We start from the raw sequence: 23467 nt of genomic DNA, 5'->3' as shown, positions 1-23467 counted from the left end.
CTTTGCTGGGCCATTCATGGACTCCATGTTTCCGATTGCTGTGGATGTTCATTCAAAGTGGCTAGAGGTCATACCAATGAAGTCAACCACCTCAGAAAAGACTGTTTCCGCTCTGAGGACTGTCTTCGCCAGAAACAGCTTACCTGACCAAATTCTGAGTGACAACAAACTGCAATACGTGTCAGAAGAATTCCGACTGTTCATAAGAAAAGTGCCATCTGACATTCAAGCAGCAATGAATGGGTTACCTGAAAGGTTTATCCAAACATTCAAGAAATCCATTAAAGCTATGGACAAGGAGGACATTTCTCTACAGCACAAAATGGACAACTTTCTTTTTGTGTATCAGAACTCTGTTCATGAAATGGCATATCACACACCTGCAATGTTGTTCATGAACAGAAATCTGAGATCTCGCATAGACCTCCTGAAACCAGATCTATGGAGGGAAGTGCAGAATAAGCAGTTCAGCCAGTTGCCAAGCAAATCAGGAAGGAACTTCAAGGTTGGACAGGAAGTCCTAGCATGTGATTCCCAAGAAGACAATGAGACACCCGGTAGGATAGCTACAAGAACTGGACCACAGATTGCACAGTGGAAGCTGGAGATCATACGTGGAGATGTCATGTGGACCAGATACTGGATGCTCAACCAAAGAACACACCCGAGTCGATTGCAACCAACAAGACGGATACATTACAGTCACCAGACTTACCTCTCAGTGATGATGTCACTGACAGCAACTTGACACTGGAAACAGAGGCAAGATATCTACCAAACCTGATGTCACTCCACAGGTCCTGAGGTGCTATCTTGAAAGAAATAGAGCGCCACCCAAAAGACTGAACCTTTAGTATAGTGAAGTTAGTTATTGACCGCTATTGTGGAAGCATATTTATTTGAATATGGGTTGTAAAAGTGAAATTGAGTGTTTTGTACATATACAGTTTGATGTTACATTAATCTAAAGGGGGAGGAATTGTGGATCTATTTCTTTTTGAACAGTGACTCCTCTTAGTACTGCATGTGATCTGCTGTCTACGCAGGTGTATTGATCTGTTATCTATGCATCTCTCTCTGTCTCTCTACTGCAATATGAATACACCAGTTAATTAATATGTAGATGTAAAGGCACTCAGCCAGCTCTATCATGGGCACAATCACCCTCACCATCGAGGTTATTGTCAAGAGCAGTGTCTAATGATGGTAGCATCCGTCATTAAAGACATGCCCTCTTCTCATCACTACCACTGGGCAAGAGCTACTGGAGCTTGAAGACCTATACTCAACATTTGAAAATCAGCTTCTTCCCCTCCACCATCAAGTTGCATGAACCCATGGCCACTGCCTCATTATTCTTCGTTTCTACTATTTATTTATTTTTGGAACTTGTAGTAATTTTTATATCTTGCACTGCACCACTGCCACAAAAGAGCAAATTTAATGACTGAGGGAAATACAAATTAGTTTTCAGTAGGAGAGAAGGTGGAGGAGAGATGTGTAAAACAATGAAATATTTGCAATAGAACAGGTCAAAGTGGCTGATTCATTGCCAACACATTGGACAGATCAGGAAGCTTAATATGCTGAAACTGTCAATATTTTTATCTGTCCGATCACAAACATTCTCTTTGTTGTGAACTTCCCTTCCCCATTTTCTCTCCCACTGAAACCTACTTTTACCTCTCTCCCTTTTGCAGTTATGACAAAAGGACACAGAGCTAAAGCATTGACTATTTCTCCCTCTTGATCTGCTGAGTGTTTGCACTATTTCCTACTTTTGCTTCAGATTTCAAGCAACTTTTTTGATTTTCGTATTTTTAATTTTATTTATTGAGATGCAGCGTGGAATAGGCTCTTCCGGCCCTTTGAGCCACACCACCCAGCAATCCCCCAATTTAATCCTAGCCTAATCACAGGTGAATTTATAATGCCCATTACCCCATCCAACAGTATGACTTTGATTGTGGGAGGAAAGCGCAGCACCTGGAGGAAACCCACAGTACTTCTTACTCCTGTGGGATATTGCCTTTCCCGATGAGGGAGGTCACACGGCTTGTTAAAACAATCTCAGGTTCTGGGGCCTCCTGTGCGGAGTTGACTCTGAGACTGCAGGAAGTGGGTCCGACAGCTCTGCACTCCTTTTTCCTTGGTTTTAGTCTCTGGATCTACTTTGATTCTTGTTTCTTTCCCAGTCCCAGCTTACTGTATTTATCTCTCTTTATCCCACTCTCTATCCCTATCACAGTCTTACTCATGCTCTCTTTCCCACTCTTTGCCTTTCTCATTTCCTTCCCTCTTTAATGTCTTTCTTTTTCTTCTACCGACCTGTGAGTATCTCTGAACTTACTAATTTCTCAAGATATTATGTCTTGTTTATCCTCTTCCATTTCCTCAGCAGTTACATCACACTCCTCTTTCTTTTCCTCTTTTATTTCTTTCCAGGATGTGCATCTTGACCTTGGAAAGGTGCATTTAGTTCACTGGAGTATTCTCCTACTAATCCTTCTACTGCTCCCTTTATGATCTGACATCTCAGCTTGGTTTCTTCATCTACAAGACCATCTGACAAACCCTCTGCTTTCATATCTTCATTGACTCCATTCTTTTTGGCTTTCCATTCATCTAGCTGGTCTTTGTCCTTTGCATCCACTTTTACAAACTGCTTTCTGTCCCCCATTTGAAGATAATGTAATAACCTTAATCCACTTTTCAAGAAAGGAGGGAGAAAGAAAACAGGGAATTATAGACCGGTTAGCCTGATGTCAGTGGTGGGAAAAATGCTGGACTCAATTATAAAAGATGAAATTACAACACATTTGGATAGCAGTAGCAGGATAGGTTTGAGTCAGCATGGATTTACGAAGGGGAAATCATGCTTGACTAATCTTCAGGAATCTTTTGAGGATGTAACTATGAAAATGGACAAGGAAGAGCCAGTGGATGTAGTGTACCTAGACTTTCAGAAAGCTTTTGATAAAGTCCCACATAGAAGATTAGTGGGCAAAATTAGGGCACATGGTATTGGGGCAGAGTACTGACATGGATTGAAAACTGGCTGGCTGACAGGAAACAAAGAGTAGTGATTAACGGCTTCCTTTCAGAATGGCAGACGATGACCAGTGGGGTACCGTAGGGTTCAGTGCTGGGACCACAGCTGTTTACAATATACAGTAATGATTTAGATGAAGCGATTAAAAGTAGCATTAGCAGATTTGCAGATGACACAAAGCTGGGTGGCAGTGTGAAATGTGAGGTGGATGTTATGAGAATGCAGGGTGACTTGGACAGGCTGGGTGAGTGGGCAAATGCAGTTTAATGTGGATAAACGTGAGGTTATCCACTTTGGTGGTAAGAACAGGAAGGCAGATTATTATCTAAATGGAGTCAAGTTAGGAAAAGGGGAAGTACAACGAGATTTAGGTGTTCTTGTACATCAGTCACAGAAAGCAAGCATGCAAGTACAGCAGGCAGCGAAGAAAGTTAATGGCATGCTGGCCTTCATAACAAGGGGAATTGATTATAGAAGCAAAGAGGTCCTTCTGCAGCTGTACAGGGCCCTGGTGAGATCACATCTGGAGTATTGTGTGTAGTTATCGTCTCCAAATTTGAGGAACGACATTCTTGCTATTGAAGGAGTGCAGCGTAGATTCACAAGGTTAATTCCCGGGATGGCGGGACTGTCATATGTTGAAAGATTGGAATGACTGGGCTTGTATACACTGGAATTTAGAAGGATGAGAGGGGATCTGATTTAAACATATAAGATTATTAAGGGATTGGATACGCTGGAGGCAGGAAGCATGTTCCCATGTTCCAGAGGCCACAGTTTAAGAATAAGGGGTAGGCCATTTAGAACAGAGTTGAGGAAAAACTTTTTCACCCAGAGAGTGGTGGATATGTGGAATGCTCTGCCCCAGAAGGCAGTGGAGGTCAAGTCTCTGGATGCTTTCAAGAAAAGATGGATAGAGCTCTTAAAGATAGCGAAATCAAAGGTTATGGGGATAAGGCAGGAACTGGATACTGATTGTGGATGATCAGCCATGATCACAGTGAATGGCGGTGGTGACTTGATGGGCCGAATGACCTACTCCTGCACCTATTGTCTACTGGCTATTGTCTATTGCACGCAGAGAAGATTCTGGTTTATTATACTCATAAAAGCCAAATGCTTGCAATGTTCTTGAAGCTCCTTGAACTCTTTTCCAACAAAACCAAACCACATTTCACAGGTAACTGCCTGATCAACGTATCAGAAGCTTTCTCAGATACATTGTCTTCTGAAACTGTTGCATTGGACCACTGATTTCATCCCTTCCACGATTCTTCTGGGCAACATGGTCCTTCCTTGATCCAATACGCTTTCCAACCAGAGGCACAGAGGTTGGCACATCTGTTTAACAACTATTAGGGAGCAGTTCCTGGAGACAGCTGTGGCATCATCCAGTACCGTTCTTAATTCATGTTCAGTTGACGGTCTTTCAAGGAATGTGGCATGCAACTGGTGGATAGATCTCCAATCAAGCTGTAGTTGTCTCAGCCAATTACATCTCCACATTGCTGTCCCTCCTGCTTATACTATATACAAGCCCAATACGGCATGTCGTTTGTTTTATGTCTGTTGTGAATGTCAATCTCAGAAGAGTTCTCTGTTTTCCTGTATAAGTTCTTAGTTGGATATCTGCAGGCTTCATTTCAGTATCTTTAAAATGCCAATCAAACTTATTTTGTGGAATGACTGAATCAGCTAAACCAATGTCCATTTCTGGTGTAAACTGTATTGCTTGTGTAAGGGGTTTCTCCTTTTATGTTACTGCTAAGGCTAATAAAATGGTTTCTTTGTTATGTTATAATAAAATGGCTTCTCTGTAATGTTAACTGCTGAGTTATCGGTAGCAGCTTGTTTGGGTTATAATTACTGATAATGAGAATTGTATTCATTTGCTAACCAATTGGGATAGATGTTATTCTTTCTTGTGTGTCTGTAAGCCATTGTTTTCGCGGGCTTTGGGCAGAAGGTGCAATGGGGATAGAGAGAGGAGACGCGATGCTGTAAACTAGGTGATGGAACGGACCCCGAGCAGGAGTCCGAGGCCCCGGGTCTTCGGCAAGGAGAGGAGACGAGGACAGACTCATGTGGAGCATTTGGTCGACCACCGAGGGTGGTCCCATTCGAGAGTCAGCGGAGTTTGGAGGACATCGACTGGAGGAAAGGGAGACCCGTTTCGGTAAGAGCTCTAACGAATTATTTGTCAATGTAGGCTCCTTGTAAGCCTCAGGCTCGCTCAGCTCGCTCTCGTCTAGGGGGAGCAGCCTTAGGCCCCGCCAAACTGGGTAATCAAGTTTGTGTAGATGCTGTGTGATGTACCCTACCACGCCAAATGACAGACAGTACACCATATGCAATTAAATTATTAGACTTTTTAAGTATTTCTTGGTGATGGGTTAGTAGAAACAAATACAATAAAGGCGCCAAGTCAGTAACTCTATCAGTTCTGTGCACAAATAACAAGATGGAGCCGACTAAATTTGTGACACTGCAGCTTCTTTCAGTCCTGTGCAGTAACCTGTACACCCCACCCCCCATACCAGAAAGTGATGTAGCCTGTCAGAATGCTCTCCGTGGTATATCTATAGAGGTTTTTGAGTGTTTTTGTTGACATACCAAATCGTTTCAAACTCCTAATGAAGCGTGGTTGCTGTTTTGCCTTCTTCATAGCTACATTGATATGTTGGGACCAGGTTAGGTCCTCAGAGATCTTGATCCCCAGGAACTTGAAGCTGCTCACTCTCTCCACTTCTGATCCCTCAATGAGGATTGGTATGTGTTCCTTTGTCTTACCCTTTCTGAAGTCCACAATCAGCTCTTTCGTCTTACTGACATTAAATGCAAGGTTGTTGCTGTGACACCACTCCACTAGTTGACATACCTCGCTCCCGTAAGCCCTCTCATCTCCATCTGAGATTCTACCAACAAAGGTTGTATCACTAGCAAATTTATAGATGGTATTTGAGCTATGCTTAGCCACACAGTCATGGGTATAGAGAATACAGAGAGAGTAGAGCAATGGGTTAAGCCCACACCCCTATGTGCACCGTGTTGACCTTTGTGAGGAGGAGATATTATCACAAATCCGCACAGATGGTGGTCTTCCGGTTAGGAAGTCGAGGATAAAATTGCAGAGGGAAGTACAGAGGTCCAGGTTCTGTAACCTATCAATCAGGATTGTGTGAATGATGGTGTTAAAAGCTGAGCTATAATCAATGAACAGCATTCTGACATAGGTGTTTGTATTGTCCAGGTGGTCTAAGGCCATGTGAAGAGCCACTGAGATTGTGTCTGTTGTAGACCTGTTGTGGCAACAGGCAAATTGTAGTGGGTCCAGCTGCTTTCTGAGGCAGGAGTCAGTCTAGTCATGACCAACCCATCAATGCACTTCATCATTGTTGATGTGAGTTCTACTGGGCGATAGTCATTAAGGCAGCTCACATTATTCTTCTAAGGCACTGGTATAATTGTTGCCTTTTTGAAGCAAGTGGGAACTTCTGCCCGTAGCAGTGACAGGTTGAAAATGTAATTTCACAAAGAGACACGTGCTGTGCTGTTTTTACTACTTGACCATTTCTTGCTGCACTTTTGTTGAACTCGAACATCTCGCTGTGCTTCAACATATAGGTAGTTGTCTCAAGTTCATGTAAAAGTTCTTCATTACCACTGTTATATTTTGCAACTCCAAAATAATAAAACAATTGAAAGGAAAGCAAGGGTGCCAGGAATGCTAGTCTAACTTGGTTTTTGCTTACGTGAGGTGCACTTGTATCACGTGCTAACGAGATGATGCATGCAATTTGCATATTTTTACATATAACCCACAATGTATTATGTAAATTACAAAGAATACTTGATCAAACAATATATCTACAATATTTCTCAAATTATTACTGAAGCATTAAATACAAAATTTTGTTTTATATCACTCTCCATTTAAAATAAAGATATTTAAAGAAATTTTAATTCTTTATGAAGCTGAACATATTGAGAGTGAATCAATATATATCTATGCTTTTACAAATTAGTGATATAAACAGGTAGGCACAGAAACGCACCTGGACTGAGCAGTTCACTAACAATGTAATAATGCAAATATATGATTTCCCTTCTCTGAGGATTGTCACTTTGTTATGATGGAGAGACTTACGAGCTCCTGAGACACCAAGAGCAATGCCATATGGAGATTAGTTATCTGGCACTTAGCTCCCTTGGAGGTAGGGAGGTTCCTGACAAAGAGTGACCCAACCAAAACCACAATGATGGAGCTGGTAGAAGATGACGATGCATCACAATGGCAGTGAAGACGTAAGATGGCGGCAGCAGTGGTGAAGGTTCTCCAATCATCCTGCATTCCATTCCACAGGACCCTGGCCCAATCTGTCAAGGACAGCATGGTGGCTGCCCATGCATCAGCCTTCCCACATTATCAAAGTCACACACATGAAAGGAATCCACTTCAACATCCCAGAGATGTGGCTGCCAGAATAGCCTCTACAGCTTTCCTGAGCACTCACCAGTGGACAATGTCTTTGAAGAGCATCATACTCAACTCCAGTGATCACTACCATATGATTTCCAAAACAGAAGGCAGTTCTCATAGATATGATTTAAATCTGAACAAGCGACTGTGGCAAGACAGTTGTACTGAGTGTTTCCGACTGTTGAAGTGAAGTTTAAAGTCACTTGACCAACACTGTCTCTGTCTGTCTTCAATTGTGCTCAGACCCACCTCCATTGTTACAATTAGACTATATATTGAGATGCATTCTATACTGAGTTGGAGTTTATAGCAGAGCAGGGAGGAGTGTTGTGTATTTAATATTTCTGTAATAATTTGAGTAATATTGTAAATGTATTGTTTTATTAGGCATTCTTTGTTGTTTGCACAATGCAGTGTGGGTTATATGTCAAAATACATAAATGGCATGCATCATTACACCACCACGTGTTACAGGCGTGCCTCAGTTAAAGTTAGTCCAAAACAAAGTTAGACTGGCATTTCCAGTTCTCTTGTTTTCCTTTCAATGAGTTTTTATGTTTTGTAGCTTCAAAACATAACAATAATAAAACGGGAAATGTTTGGAAATATTTATGACATAAGGAAAACAATGTTCAGACACACTTATTGTAATTCTGTCAGTCTTCATGAATATTTGTTTGCTTCTGTTGGAAAACGGATTGACTATACTGCGTGTAAGTTCACTTGTGTGGAGACCAGGTGATGTAACATCTGTGGGATTCAGAATATGGAATAGTTATAGCCTGACACAGTCAGGAATAGGCTGGCATTCATTTCGAGGACTAGAGTATAAACGCAGGGAAGTAATTTTGAGGCTTTATAAGGCACTGCCGAGGCCTCACTTGGAGTATTGTGAGCAGTTTTGGAACCCTTATCAAAGAAAGAATGTGCTGACATTGGCGAGGGTTCAAAGATACACAAGAATGATACTGGAATTGAAAAGAGTGTTGGTGGCTCTGCGTCAGTTCTCACCGGAATTCAGAGGAATGGGGAGGGGGGAGGGATCTCATTGAAACCTCTACATGGAGCTCAGAGAAATAGAGGGCTATGGGTAACCTTAGGTAATTTCTAAGGTAAGGACACGTTCAGCACAGCTTTGTGGGCCAAAGGGCCTATACTGCGCTATAGGTTTTCTATATTTTTCTAAACCTACCGAATGTTGAAAGGGTTCAACAGAGTGGATGCTTTCTGTGGTGGGGGAGTCTAAGAGCAGTAGACGCAGTCTCAGAGTAGAGAGATGTCCATTTACTATGAAGATGAGGAAGAATTTCTTTAGCTAGAGAGTGGTAAATCTTTGGACTTTGTTGCCACAAGCAGCTCTGGAGGACAAGTCTTTGGGTATTTAAGGCAGAGGTTGATAGAGTCTTAATTTGTCTGAGCATGAAGGGATACTGGGAGAAGGCTGGAGATTGGAGCTGAGAGGGAAATGGATCAACCATGATTAAATAGATCAACTGAATGGCCCAATTCTGCTTTTATGTCTTATAGAACATAGAATGTAGAAATCTACAGCACATTACAGGCTCTTTGCCCCACAATGTTGGGCCAACCATGTAATCTACTCTACAAACTGCCTTGAATTATCTTAACACATAGCCCTCTATTTTTCTAAGCTCCATGAGTCCTTACACAACCGTAGGAAGAGATCTGTCACAACAAACAGCAAAATGCTGGAGAAACTCTGTGGTTCAGGCAGTGCTTGTGGAGGGAAATGGACAGTGACCATTTTTGGTCAAGTTTCTCCATCTGGAAAGATCCCAGAACTAAGAAGTGCTCCGATTCACTCAGCTGTGCATTTACATAGCGCATAGCAAACTATTCAAAGGCAATGCAAGTAAGTTTTTTGAAGGCACTGAACACATTGGTCAACAGAGATATATTTTTAGGTGCCTCCTGTAGGCGAAGAGAGCATCCCAGAATGAAGGGATAGTAGATCAATGGGAATTGCAAGTGCACAAGAAACCAGATCTGAATGAATTCAGTGGTCTGAGAGCCTGGAGGAGTTTACAGAAAGAGAGGGGTAAGGTGGCTTGTCATGCTGGTAAAATATAAATAGAATTATTGACAGCTTGTTGCAGAAGATATAATATTCAACACTCTGAACAACTTCAGTAAAATATTTCATTCCATTTTTCATATTAGGGATGAGTGGATGCTATGTATGCAGATTGGAAATAAATCATTCCATGGCATAAGTCAAGCATGCTTGAGTACAATTGCGTATGAAACCGATAGGGTTGAATTGCATTAATTTAACAGTAGATTAAAATATTTGAGTTTTTCTTTCTCTGTTTATGTGGTCAGCCTTAGCTAGTTACATGATGAAGGCAGTGTATTATGTCATTCTCTGTAATTACCAGACAAGTAGCGTGCTTAGAAAGGCAAACATTTAGAAGAATCCTATCAATAAACAAACAGCAGTTCACTGAGGATACATGAATTCTCAAACTAACAGAACAGAAAATTGGATGTGTTTCGTCAGTAGCTATCTAAATAGAAATCTACCTGTCTTGTTTGTAATCATTTGCCAAGTATATTTAGTTATTACAGATTGTGTATCGTCTCCCTCCAATATGTATACATGAGACATGTCTTATTTACATGTAAAAAACCATAACATTTCTGCAGAACATATTACCTCTAGATTTTAAAGTACAGAAGTTTGTAAACGATATAAAAATTGGCTTTGTTGTGGACAGTGAAGAAGTTTGTCTAAGACTACAGCTGGATAGAAATCAGCTGGAAATTTGGGTTATGTATTTGCAAATGAAGTTCAAACATGGCAATGCCATGTGTGGATGTTGAGAAGCCTAGCAGGAGTAAGACGCATAGAGCAAAATACAGATGAACAGCAAGACCGGGAGGTCTAAATCCATAATTCCCTAAAAATGGCAACACAGATTATTTGGGCATCCTTGCATTCATAGATCAGGGTACAGAATATAAGAGTTGATTCATTTTGCTTCAACTTTACAAAGCAAGAGTTAGTTGATGCTTGGAGTATGACATGCCGTTTGAATCAGAATAAGAATAAAATATATTGTCACTGACTTATATGATATGCAATTATTGTTTTGCAGCAGTAGTACAGTACAAAGTATAAATTAGATAGATAAGTAACCACAAAAAAGGGAACAACATGTTTATGCATTCATGGACCATTCAAAAATCTGATGGCAGAGGGGAAACATCTGTCCCTAAATCATTGAACATGGGTCTTCAGAATTTTGTATCTCCTTCTTAATGAAACCAAGAAGAAGAGGGCATGTCCAAGATGATGAGGGTTGTTAATGATGGATGCCATCTTTTTGAGGCACTGGCCTCTTGAAGGTGCTCTCAGTGGTGGGGAGTGTTGTGCCCTTGAGGGAGCTGGCTGAGTTTATAAGTCTCTGCAGCTTCTTGTGATCCCATGGTTTAGAGTCTCCATACCAGACTATGATGTAACCAGTCAGAATGCTCTTCACCATGCATCCATGGAAGTTGCTAATGTCCTTGGTGACAAACCAGGTCTTCTTAAACTCCAAGTAAAGCAGAGCCACTGATTGCCGCCTTTATGACTCCATCAATGTGTAGGGCCAAAGATTGATCATCTGAGGTGCTGATGCTCAGGAACTTTAAGCTTGCCATGCTGACCCCTCAATAACGATGGGTGTGCATTCTCCTGACTTCCCCTTGAAGTCCACAATCAGATCCTTGTCAGCGAGAGGTTGTTGTCACAACAACACTCAACCTCACTCCTGTACACCTCCACATTGCCTACTAAAGCTCGACCAGCAACAGTGGTATCACCTGCAAATTTATGGGTAGTGTTTGAGTATGCTTAGCCACATAGTGATGTATACGGAGAAAGCAGAGCACTGGGCTGAATACACATCTTTAAAGTGCATCTCGTCAGAGGGGAGTGGATGTTATTACCGAATGCATCTGCACTGCCTGTTATGTCCCAGTAAGGAACTAAAGGTGCCGATGGAGGCCTTAAAGCGCGGTATCTGGAACTTGGTTATTAATACTGAGGGAATGCTGGTGTTGAATACTGAGCTGTTATTGATCAACAGCAGACTGGTGTGTGTCCTGGTGTTGTCTAGGTGTTCCGGAGTGGACGGAGAGCGAGTGAGATTACCTCAGCTGAGATCTGTTGTGGTGATGGGAAAATCTCAGTGGGTCAGGTCCCTGCTCACTGTGGAGTGGAGTCTAGCTGTGAAAAACCACTTGAAGCACTTCACTACAGTAGATATGAGTGCTACTGGACAATAGTCATTAAGGTAGATCACCCTTCTATTCCTGGGCACACATATGATTGCTGTTCCTTAGAAGTAGTGCAAAACTCTAACGTCAGCAGAGGGAGGTTGAAGGTGTCCCTGAATGCTCCAGTCAATTGACTGCAAAAGGTTTTTTAGTACCTGACCAGGTAGATCTTCAGGAACTGATGGCTTGTGTGGATTCACCCTCTGAAGGATGTTCAGACGTCAGGCTGTGAGGTAGAGTTCACAGGGTTGCCAGATGCTGTGAATTTGCATAGCTATAGTGTTATTCTCCATTTCTAAATGTGTAAAGATATTGAGCTAATCACAAATCAAAGTTCAAAGTGAATGTATTATCAAGTACATACATGTAATGATATTCAACCCAGAGATTCATTTTATTGTGGGTATAAACAGTAAATCTACGAAACGCAATGGAATCAACAAAAGACCATTCCCAACAGTATGGGCAAACAAATAATGTGCAAAAGACAACAAACTGTGCAAATGTAAAATAAAAATAAGGATGATAATATAATAAATATCGAGAACATGAAATGAAGAATCCATGAAAGTGAGTCTGGAGGTTGTGGGAATAGTTTAATGATGTGGTGGGTGAAGTTGAAGGAAGTTATCACCTCTGATTCAGGAGGGTCATGGTTAATGAACTGATCCTGAACCTGCTGGTGTGAGTCCTGAAGCTTCTGCACCACCTTCCCAATGGCAGCTGCGAGAAGAGAACATGGCCTGGATGCTCCATGGTAAATGCTGCTTTCCTGCAGCAGCACTCCATGTGGATATGCTCAATCGCAGGGAGTGCTTTACCTAAGGTGGAGTGGGCTGTATGCATTACTTTTTGTAGGATTTTCTGTTCAATAGCACTGGTGTTTACATTCCAGGCCATGATGCAACCAGTCAATGTAATCTCTACCGCAATCTGTAGAAAATTTAGATGTTATATTGAATCTTTGCAAACTTCTAATGAAGCATAGGCACTGCTGTGCTTTCTTTGTTATGGTTGGACCCAGGACAGATCGTCTGAAAAGTTAACACTGAGAAATTTAAATTTGCTGAGCTTCTCCATCTCTGATACCCCCGCTAAGGACTGGGTCATGGACCTCTGATTTCCTTCTCCTGAGGTAAATGATAAGTTCCTTGGTCTTGCTGGCACTTAGTGGGAGGTTGTTGATTTCAGTTTTCAATTTCTCTCCTATATGTTGATCTGTCACCTTCTTTGACTTACCCAACGACAGTGATGTTATCAGCAAACAAAAATATGGTATTGGAACTGCGTTTAACCATACATCATAAAAATAAAGTAAGAAGAGCACACAACCTCGTGGTGCACCTGTGCTGATGGAGGTTTTGGAGGAGATGCTTTTACCAATCCGAACTGACCGGGTGCTGCAAGTGAGGAAGCTGAGTATCAATTGCACAAAGAGGTATTGAGACCAAGGCCTTGAGGCTTATTGATCAGTTTTGAAGGGGTGATACTCTTGACTTCTGACCCGTAGTCAATAAAATGCATCCTGATGTATGCACTTTGCTGTCAAAATGTACCAGGGTTGGGTGAAGAGCCAAGGAAACGGCATCTGCTGTAGACCCATTGTGACGGTAGCAAATTGGAGCAGATCCAAGTCACTTCTCAGCAGGAGTTGATATGTTTCATCACCGACCTCTCAAAGCACTTTATCACGGTGGATGTGAAAGCTACTGAACAATAGTTATTGAGGCAGTCTACTATGTTCTTTTTTAGCACTAATATAATTGAAGCTAGTTTGAAGTAGTTATTTCCCTCAGACTGCCAAAGCAAGCAGTTAAAATATCAGTGAACACTCCAGCCAGTTGATCAGCACAGGTCTTTAGTACTCGGCTAAGTACCCATCTGACTGGATGCTTTCCGATGGTTCACTCTCCTGATGATGCCTTAGAGACTGAAATATTAGAGTCACTGGGTGCAGTGGGAGTTTGTGAAGGCTTTTGCTGTGTATTTAATATTTCATTACTATTTGATTAATATTGTAAATATATTGTTTGATTAAACATTCTTTGTTGCTTGAATAATTCATTACGGGTTAGATGTAAAAGTACGTGAATGGCACATGTCATCGTGCGACCAGGTTCAGTGAGTGCTCACCTCACTGAAGGTAAAACTAAGAAGGGCACCCATTATCTCTGCCTCTGTGTTTTTCTTTCAAATAGTTCTGTTTTTGAGTTAAAAAAACATAACAGTAGTGACGAGTAAGTTTTTAATTGAACCCAAGACGACCACTCACCCATTGAAGCACAGCAAGACAATTAAGTGTAAAAAGATCACAGCATGTGGTTTCTTCAGAAAGAAAGACAAATGGTCGAGTTTGGAAAAAAAAGGCAGAAAACAGACAAAATTGGTGGGTTCATACACAATGAGTACCAGGTGATAATAATCATAATTAAAAACAGGCAGAAAAGGCTGGTTACATTGGAAAGTTAGACACGTTCGATTGCACAAGGGATAACTGGATATTGTACACTGAGCCGGTTGAACAATATTTTGAAGAAAATGAAATAACCAATGTAAAACAAGTGCCAGTTTTGCTGAGTGTATTTGGTGGAAAGGCATACGTTTTGCTCAGTACTTTGACTGCTCCAGCCAAATCAGCTGAAATGAGCTTTGCTGATATTGTGAAAGTAATGCAGGGGCATTTAGAAGAGAAACCCTTGTTGATGGCAGAATACTTTAGGTTTCATTAGCAGAATCAAAAGGAAGGGGAGTATATTTCAGTGTTGGTGGCTGAATTGAAGAAATTATCTGAGCATTGCCAATTCAGTGATGGGTTTAAGGATGCACTGAGAGATCACTTAATTTGTGGGAACTTACAAGAAAGCATTCAAACTAACTCTTAACTGAAGCACAACTCACATTTAAAAGAGCAATTGAAATCATTCTGCCATGGAAAACAGCAAATAGAGATGCAATTGAGTTGCAATCAGGAATGAGTGAGGGTGAACAAAATTGCAAAGTCAAAACAAAAACATACCTGGCCGAATACATTGTGTTTTTGTTGTGGCAGGGGCTTACATACGGTAACCAATGCAGGTTTAAAGGTGAAACTTGCTGAAAATGTAAGAAATGGGACTCATAAAAAGAGCATATCAACAGACAAAAAGAAATGGACTTTGAAAATCAAGGCACAGTTTCAAAACGAGCACTAATCTGCAGGCTGTTGATGAAAAATCAGGAGAGAGTGAGCAGTTTCAGGTTCCTGGATGTCAAGATCTTAGAGGATCTAACCTGATCCCAACATATTGATGCAGTTATAAAGAGGGCAAGACAGCAGCTATACTTCATTAGGAGTTTGAAGACATTTGGCATCTCAACAAATACACTCAAAAACTCCTATAGTTGTATCGTGGAGAGCATTCTGACAGGCTGCATCACTGTCTGGTATGGAGGGGTGTGGGGCTACTGCACAGGACCAAAAGAAGCTGCAGAAGGTTGTAAATCTAGTCAGCTCTATCTTGGGTACTAGCCTATAAAGTACCCAGGACATCTTCAGTGAGCGGTGTCTCAGAAACGCAGCGTCCATTATTAAGGACCTCCAGCACCCAGGGCATGCCCTTGTCTTACTGTTACCATCAGGTAGGAGGTACAGAAGCCTGAAGGCACACACTCAGCGATTCAGGAACAGCTTCTTCCCCTCTGCCATCCAATTCCAAAATGGACATTGAACCCTTGGACACTACCTCACTTTTTTTTCCATAGATAGTATTTCTGTTTTTTGCATGTTTTTAATCTGTTCAGCATATGTATACTGTAATTGATTGATTGATTGATTGATTATTATATTTTTCTCTCTCTTCTATATTATGTATTGCATTGAACTGCTGCTGCTAAGTTAACAAATTTCACGTCTCATGCTGGTGATAATAAACCTGATTCTGATTCTGATTCTGATTCTAATGATGAGACTGACACAGGACTGAGTAAGCTTGAGATTTACAATGTGAAAACTAACAATAGACAAGTAATATGGCTTGCACCAGAAATAAACAGCAAATTAATTAAAATGGAACTGGACACTGGCTCAGTCATTTCTGTCATTCCACAAAACGAGTTTGAGTGGCATTTCAAAGATACAGAACTGAAGCCTGCAGATATCCAACTTTAAAAGTTATATTGGAGCGGAGATAATTCCTGTGGGAATGATGTTTGTAACAGTGAAATACAATAACGAACAAGCCACATTGGGTTTGTATGTGATAAATAAGGAGGGCCAGCATTGTGGGACTGTGCATGGCCGAGACAATTACAACTTGATTGAAGATTCAACCACCATTTGCCTATCACATTCCCTACAACAGAGTCAATTGGAAGTGATTTAAGAAAGGCACCAGATGATGCCACAGCAGTGCTCAAAGATGGCACTGTAAATCTCCAAGCTATCAAGGGTAAAATAGTGTTAAATGAAAATGCTACACCCAAGTTTCACAAAGCCCAGCCAGTTCTTTGTGCCATCCATCATAAAGTAGCCAGTGAGCTAAATAGCATGGAGACTGAAGAGTTCTTTCCAAGGTTGCATGGGGTCCATGGGCGATGCCAGTGTTCCCAGTAGCCAAGGAGAATGGGGGGAGCTATGATGGTGCTAAATAGCGACTTCTTTGAGCTTATCTGTAGAAGCAGCTTAATTTCTACATTTAACGTCTCTCTTTTCCCTTTCAGGGTGGATGGGGTTCCGTTGAAGTCCCTGATTTACAGCTGCAGTCAAACTTCGGTTCTTTACGACATTGGTTCTCACTCTCAGGGCTCACCGACTGGCCGTTTTTCAATATCCCAAGGACATGGCCTAGAAGATGAGCGTAGCTTTGAGGTTCCAAGGCTTTGCAGTCCTGCAGATGAGCCGACTCTTGGCTGGTGCTACTGGCTGAAGTGTTGCAGGAGAAAACAGAGTATCAGCAACAGTGGAATAGCTGTTGGAGGTCCCTGCAATCAGAGTGCTCTCTTTCTCTCATTGGTGGGGAAGTTTGTTGGTGATTCTCGAGTCGGAGAACTCAGATAAAAGTGATGCAGGAGACTTTAACACCATAACTCGGTGAGTGTTTTTCTTTTATTGTTTGTCTCCCCTCTTGCTGTGTGACACCTTTCTGCCCCTTTATTTGGGGTAGAGAGAACGAGAAAGAACCTGTGGAATGTCAAATTATTGGGTGAATGATTAGCTTTTGTAGTACTGCAGATCATGGTCTTTATTGGGGGTTTGCTGTTGCTTGCTTGGTTGGTGGAGGGAGTTGTTGCTTTTTGCTGAAGTGAGTTGGGGGGAGGACAGCTGCTTTGTGTGTGGGAAGGGAGAGAATGGGGCTTTGGGATTCTAATTTTTTTACTGTCATTCATTCTTTGGGGCACTCTTCTGTTTTTGTGGATGACTGCAATGAACAAGAATTTCAGGATGTATATAATGTATACATTCTTTGATACTAAATGGAACTATTGAACTATTTCAGGATCTGTTGTGATTTTAAGGTCCCTGTTATCCCTGTACTGAAAGTAGAACAGTACCTCTGCCCAGGGAGAGGATATCTTTGCAAGCCTTCCTTGAGGTAAACTTTTCCACAAAATGGACTTAGCTGACACTGGCCTAAGATGGAGATGAAAGAAGAGTCCAACGTGTTTCTCAGCATAACTGTACACGAAGGGCTTTATCATTCTAATGGGCTTATATTATGGGTATCTGCAGCTGTGCTCTGATAGAAAGCTATGGACCAGGTGCTGCAATGCTACCTGGGCACTCAGGGTTACCTGGATGACATTAATGTTATGGGTAAGGATGATTACTCACTGAAGGTAAATCCAAGAAGTGCACACATTATCCCACCTCAGTGTTTTTCTTTCAGATAGACTTATGTTTTGGAGGTACAGAACATGAGAGCTCCACCATGTTTTGTTGGTCAAAGCAAGCGTAGAAGGCAGGGAGTTAAACATCACCGCTAGTTATGCAGTTGAGTTCCATCTCATCGGTAAATGAGGAGGTGGTGCTGGGTCTCTTAAAGAGAATTAAGGTGGATGTCCCCAGGGTCTGATGGGATAGGGTTGAGATCATTGAGAGAGGTGAAAGAAGAGATTGTTGGGGCCTTGACCAATATCTTTGTGTCCTCTTTGGGCATAGTCAAGGTCCTGGAGGATTGACAAGTAGCTAATGTTGTTCCATTATTGAAGAAGGGAACTAGAGATAATCTTGGAAACAATAAGGCGGTGAGTCTCACCCACATCAATGGTAGGGAAATTACTGGAGAGAATTCTTAGAGATAGGATATATGATTGTTTGGAAAGCCATAGCCTAATTAGGGAGAGCTGGCATGGCTTTATGTGGGGCAAGTCATGTCTTACAAACCTGACTGAGTTTTTTGATGAGGTGGTGAGTGTGATTGATGAAGGTAGAGCTGTGATTTTTTAGTAAGGCATTTGAAAAGGTCCCCCATAGGAGGCTCATTCAGAAGATTCAGATGCATGGCATCCATGGTGAATTGGCCGTTTGGATTCAGAACTGGTCTGCCTATAGATAACAGAGGGTAGTGGTTGAAGGAACTTATCCTGGTTGTGTAACTTGTAGTGTTCTGCAGGGATCTATACTGGGACCTCTGCTGTTGTGATGTATGTAAATAACCTGGATGAAAATGCAGATGGGTCGGTTAGCATGTGTGCAGATGATACAAAGAGTAGTGGTGTTGGGAATAGCATAGAAGAATGACAAAGAATACCATGGGATATAAACCAATTGCAGATATGGATGGAAAATGGCAGACAGTATTTAACCCGGCCAAATATAAGTGTTGCACCTTGATAGGTTAAATGCAAAGGGATGGGTCATTGTTAAGAGCAAGCTCCTTAACAGTGTTGATGAGCAGAGGGATCTTGGAGACCAAGTTCACCACTCCCTGACGGTGGCAACACAGGTCGATGGGGTAGTTAAGAAGGCATATGACATGGTCCCCTTTATTAGTAGAGGCATTGAGTTCAAATGTCAAGAAGTTATGTTGCAGCTTTAAAAAACTCAAGTTAGGCCTAATCTGGAGTACTTCATATAGTTCTGGTCGTCCCATTACAGGAAGGATGTCAAGGCTATGGGGAGGGTTCAGAAAAGGTTTACTAGAATGTTGCCTAACTTAGAGGGCATGTGCTATTATGAGAGCTTGGACAAACCTGGGTTGTTTTCTCTGGAATGATGGAGGCTGAGGGGAGATCTTATAGAGGATTATAAGATTATGAGAGGCATAGATAGAGCAGACAGTATCTTTTTCTAAGGGTTTGTAATGCCTGGTACCAGAGGGTCTAAATTTGAGGAGATTTAAGGGCCAAGTTTTTTTACACAGAGTAATGGGTACCTGGAATGTTCTGCCTGGGGTGGTGATGGAGGCAGAAACATGAGAGACTTTTAAGAGACATTTAGATAGGCACATGATTGTGAGCAATATGGAAGTATATAGACATCGTGTAGGCAGAAGAGATTAATTCAGTTAGCCATTTGATTACTAATCTAATTGGTTCAGCACAACATTGTGAGCTGGAAGGCCTGTTCCTTTGCTGTACTGTTCTATGTTCTAATTCTCCCCGGATTGTACCACTCACCTACAGACTGGGGCAGCTTATAATTAATTTACAAACATATGCATCTTAGCGATGCAGCAGAAAACTGAAGTTCTGAAAGAACATCCACGCAGACAGAGAGAGAACAAGCCAACTCCACATAAATAGCACCTGAGGTCAGGTTTGAAACCCGGTCCCTGATGCTGTGAGTTAGTTGGTTTACTAGACGCACTAATCTTTATATCAGAGAAACCCAGTTGGTTCCACCTCCCTGCAATTTCTGCATGGCCCTGTAATATTTATTCTGCCATGTACTTGTCTATTTTATTTAAAAAAGATACTGCTCAGCCTGCATCCACCTCCCTTCGGAACAGTGGATTCATAATTCAACTGCTCTCTGGGTGAAAACGCTTTGTGTTGTTTCGTCATTGGTTCTTATATGAATCATCTTAAATCTTTATTTTGTGGTTCTCTTAAACTTCCACTCAACATTCTCTGGTCTAAGGAAAACAACGCCACTTCTCTGTTTTTGGAACTGTAGTCTATTATCCCCAGAACTATTCCAGTAAATTATTTTTATGCTGTCTTGAAGGCCTTCACATAATTCCTAAAGAGCAGTGTTGTGAATTGAGCAAAATCTTTCCATTGCAGTTGAGACAATGTTTCATAAAGATCCAACATGGCTTCCTTCTCTACTCTTTTAGTAATGCCTAGTGTTCGATATCAGTTTACTCTACCTTGTCATCTTCAACAGTCTGTGTACAGAACCTGTATCTCAGGTCTCTTTGAATTTACACACACTTTGTAGCAGTGCATTTTGATTATATTGCCTCTCATTCTTTCTAATGATGTGCTCTTTTTTTCTAGCTTGCTGTGTTTCTACCTATTCCTCCTATGTAACTTTGTCTATTAGTACCCTCCACACTTCTTCGAAGTTCTTTGTTATCTGTGTATTCTGAAATCATTCTGCATTGGCTCAGGCTCAGGTTATTAAAGTGCATTAAGAGAATATGTGTTGCCAGCATTGACTTTTTAGGAACACAATTGCACACCTTCCAGCAATCTTCAGTCTCCACTTCCTTCTCCAAAACTAATCTTGTATCCAGGTAACCAGTCAGAAAAACAGAAAATCTGCAGATGCTGGAAATCCAAGCCACACACACAAAATGCTGGAGGAACTCAGTAGACCTCAACTGCGCTAGTTCCTTAAGTTAGTTCCAGATCAAGGGCACTGATCTATTTGTTGAGCCCAGATGAGCCAGGTCTGGGTATTAAATGGTCTTTGCGATTTTCAGAATGTACATTGGTCCTAGGCTGTGCTGCCTATCTCAGAACCAGTGGGAAAACAGATAAGTGTGCAGCCAAGTTAGAAGACTGAGCGTTTTCTAAAGTGCAAACTCAATCAAAAGAAAAACTTCTACATTAATTTTAAAAATGACATTTTAATCTGTAATTGTAATATTCTGCAATGTCATCCTCCATCCTTTGTTTAATAAATGCTAATTTTGCTGGTGGAGTAATTACATTTCTCAGACTAATTTGATAAAAATTTATTGGCTCCTACAATGCAGAAGAAAACCATCTGGTCCATTAACCCTTTCCTAACCAATACCCAGACACGTTCTCTGCAGCATCACTTCAGTTTTTTAATGTGACTAGTAAAGTGCCAACTTTCCACTGAAAATTACCACAGATACTTTTGTATTCAAATTTTTCCTTGGCCACATCTCTTCCTGCTCTATAATCCTCATTCAAGCCGACTGTTTTCAGCTTTTCTGTTCCTTCAACTCTAGTCTTTAGTCTATTTGCCCCATTACCAGCCATACATGTATATTTTTAGCTCCCCAAGCACTGGAATTTCTTCCCAAAGTCTTTCTGCAACAAATCTCCCCCACTAGCATTGAACATTTTGCAGTCAAAACTGATAGCTCCCACAAGGTCAAAAGGAGTGCATTACCATTAAATTCATACAATTATGTTTATATGGAATTTATTATTGGAAAGGGAGCTGTAACGGTTACACTGTTTTATATTAGGCAGAATGAAAGAACACAGGTTGTAAAACTTGCAGGGTTTATTGTTTGTTAATTAAGCAGATAGTCTTTCAGAAGAGATTGCTGAATTTATGATTGGAGATTGGATTATTTTGAGGTCACATTTCACTACATTTCCCCAAGAATGTGTGAAGTAAATATGATTGCAAATCGGATTTAGTGGAAACTAAAATTTAAACAAAATATTAGTGTAATTCAGAATAGAGTTTAAATTTTCAGACAGGTAAATACATTGGTACATCATTGTTTATGTTAAATTTACAAATGCATAATTTAGATTTTAGTGGAATGTAGATACTGAAGATAATGCTAACATAATTAGGTGATAATGAGACTGTAATCAGATTCTAATGTGCACAAGCTGCTGCAAATACTAATCGAAAATAAAGGAAGTTAGGTCCTGTGAGTACCTTTGTGTTCTGTTTTGAACACATGGGGACCATTCAGCCCTTTGAACATGTTCTATCCATCTATTAACTCTTACCTGAGCTATTCACACCTTTGATTGCGTAGTAGTTAGCACAATGCATACAGTACAGGCAACCCGAGTTCAACTCTGGGTTTTGCGTTCTCCCATGATCACGTGGATTTCCTCTGGGTGCTCCGGTTTCCTCCCACAATCCAAACATGTACTGGTTGGTAGGTTGATTGGTCATTGTGAATTGTCTGATGATTAAACTCGGACTAAATCGGGGGATTTCTGGGCAGTGCAGCTCAAAGTGCTGGAAGGGTTTTCATGTACAACACACAAAAGCTGGAGGAACTCAGTGAGTCAGGCAGCATCCATGGAGGGAAGAGCACAATAAATGTTTTGGGAGAGTTGACTTGAAAACTCAACAGTCTATTTCTTGTGATTTCCTTGGAGTCTATTTTCCCTCCACATCACATGGTAGGTAAACCTACCTATTGCTGAGGGAGAATAGCATCAGAAACAGAATGAAATTCAAAGTTCAAAATTCAAAGTAAATTTATTATCAAGTTACATATACATCCTCATTTACAACCTGAGATTCAGTTTCCTGCAGATAGGGTTGTATGTAGGCTGGCTGGTGGTGTAGTGGCATCCACACTGGACATCGAAGCAAGTGGTCCCTTGGTCGAATCCTTGCATGCTTTCTATTTGTGTTGGGTTGAGTGTCGAGCTAGCAGCTCCTTAAAAACAGAGAAATGTTAAAGAAACAGGAAGGTTACTGCCCAATGCACCAAAGAGGAACAACAGCTACAACAACGGTTCTATGTAGAGTCATAGAGAAGTACGGCACAGAAACAGGCTCTTTGGCTCATCAAGTCGGTGCCAAAACAGCTTAATCTGCCTACTCCCATCAACCTGCACCAGGACCATAGCTCTCCATACCTCTACCATCCATGTACCTATAAAACTTCTCTTCACTGTTGAAATCGAGCTCGCATGCACCACTTGTGGTGGCAACTCATTCCACACACTTACGACCCTCTGAGTGATGGGGTTTCCCCTCATGTTTCCCTTAAATGTTTCACCTTTCACCCTTAACCCGTGACCTCTGGTTGTAGTCCTGCTTGCATTTAACCTATCTATAGCCCTCATAATTTTGTACACAGCTATCAAATTTCCTCGCATTCTTCTACGGAATACAGTCCTAATCTATTCAATCAACACACATAAAAGTTGCTGGTGAACGCAGCAGGCCAGGCAGCATCTCTAGGAAGAGGTGCAGTCGACGTTTCAGGCCGAGACCCTTCGTCAGGACTAACTGAAGGAAGAGTGAGTAAGGGATTTGAAAGTTGGAGGGGGAGGGGGAGATCCAAAATGATAGGAGAAGACAGGAGGGGGAGGGATGGAGCCAAGCGCTGGACAGGTGATAGGCAAAAGGGATACGAGAGGATCATGGGACAGGAGGTCTGGGAAGAAAGACAAGGAGTAGGGGGGGGACCCAGAGGATGGGCAAGGGGTATATTCAGAGGGGCAGAGGGAGAAAAAGGAGAGTGAGAGAAAGAATGTGTGTATAAAAATAAGTAACAGATGGGGTACAAGGGGGAAGGTGGGGCATTAGCGGAAGTTAGAGA

General features: G+C 41.5%; 1 long non-coding RNA gene across 2 annotated transcripts in view; it reads left to right on the top strand.

Moving 5' to 3' along the window:
- Positions 1–23467, top strand: part of LOC134336483 (uncharacterized) — an 83062-nt gene that overhangs the window by 11692 nt on the left and 47903 nt on the right. For both annotated transcript variants that reach the window (XR_010015799.1, XR_010015798.1), the window contains exons 2-3: positions 5016–5228; positions 16515–16884. This is a non-coding gene — a long non-coding RNA (uncharacterized LOC134336483). The remainder of the gene's footprint in view (positions 1–5015; positions 5229–16514; positions 16885–23467) is intronic.

The sequence above is a fragment of the Mobula hypostoma genome, chromosome 22 (assembly GCF_963921235.1).
Source record: "Mobula hypostoma chromosome 22, sMobHyp1.1, whole genome shotgun sequence".
Classification (NCBI taxonomy): domain Eukaryota; kingdom Metazoa; phylum Chordata; class Chondrichthyes; order Myliobatiformes; family Myliobatidae; genus Mobula; species Mobula hypostoma.
Note: the sequence above shows the minus strand (reverse complement) of the source record. Positions and strands in the feature narration are given on the sequence as shown.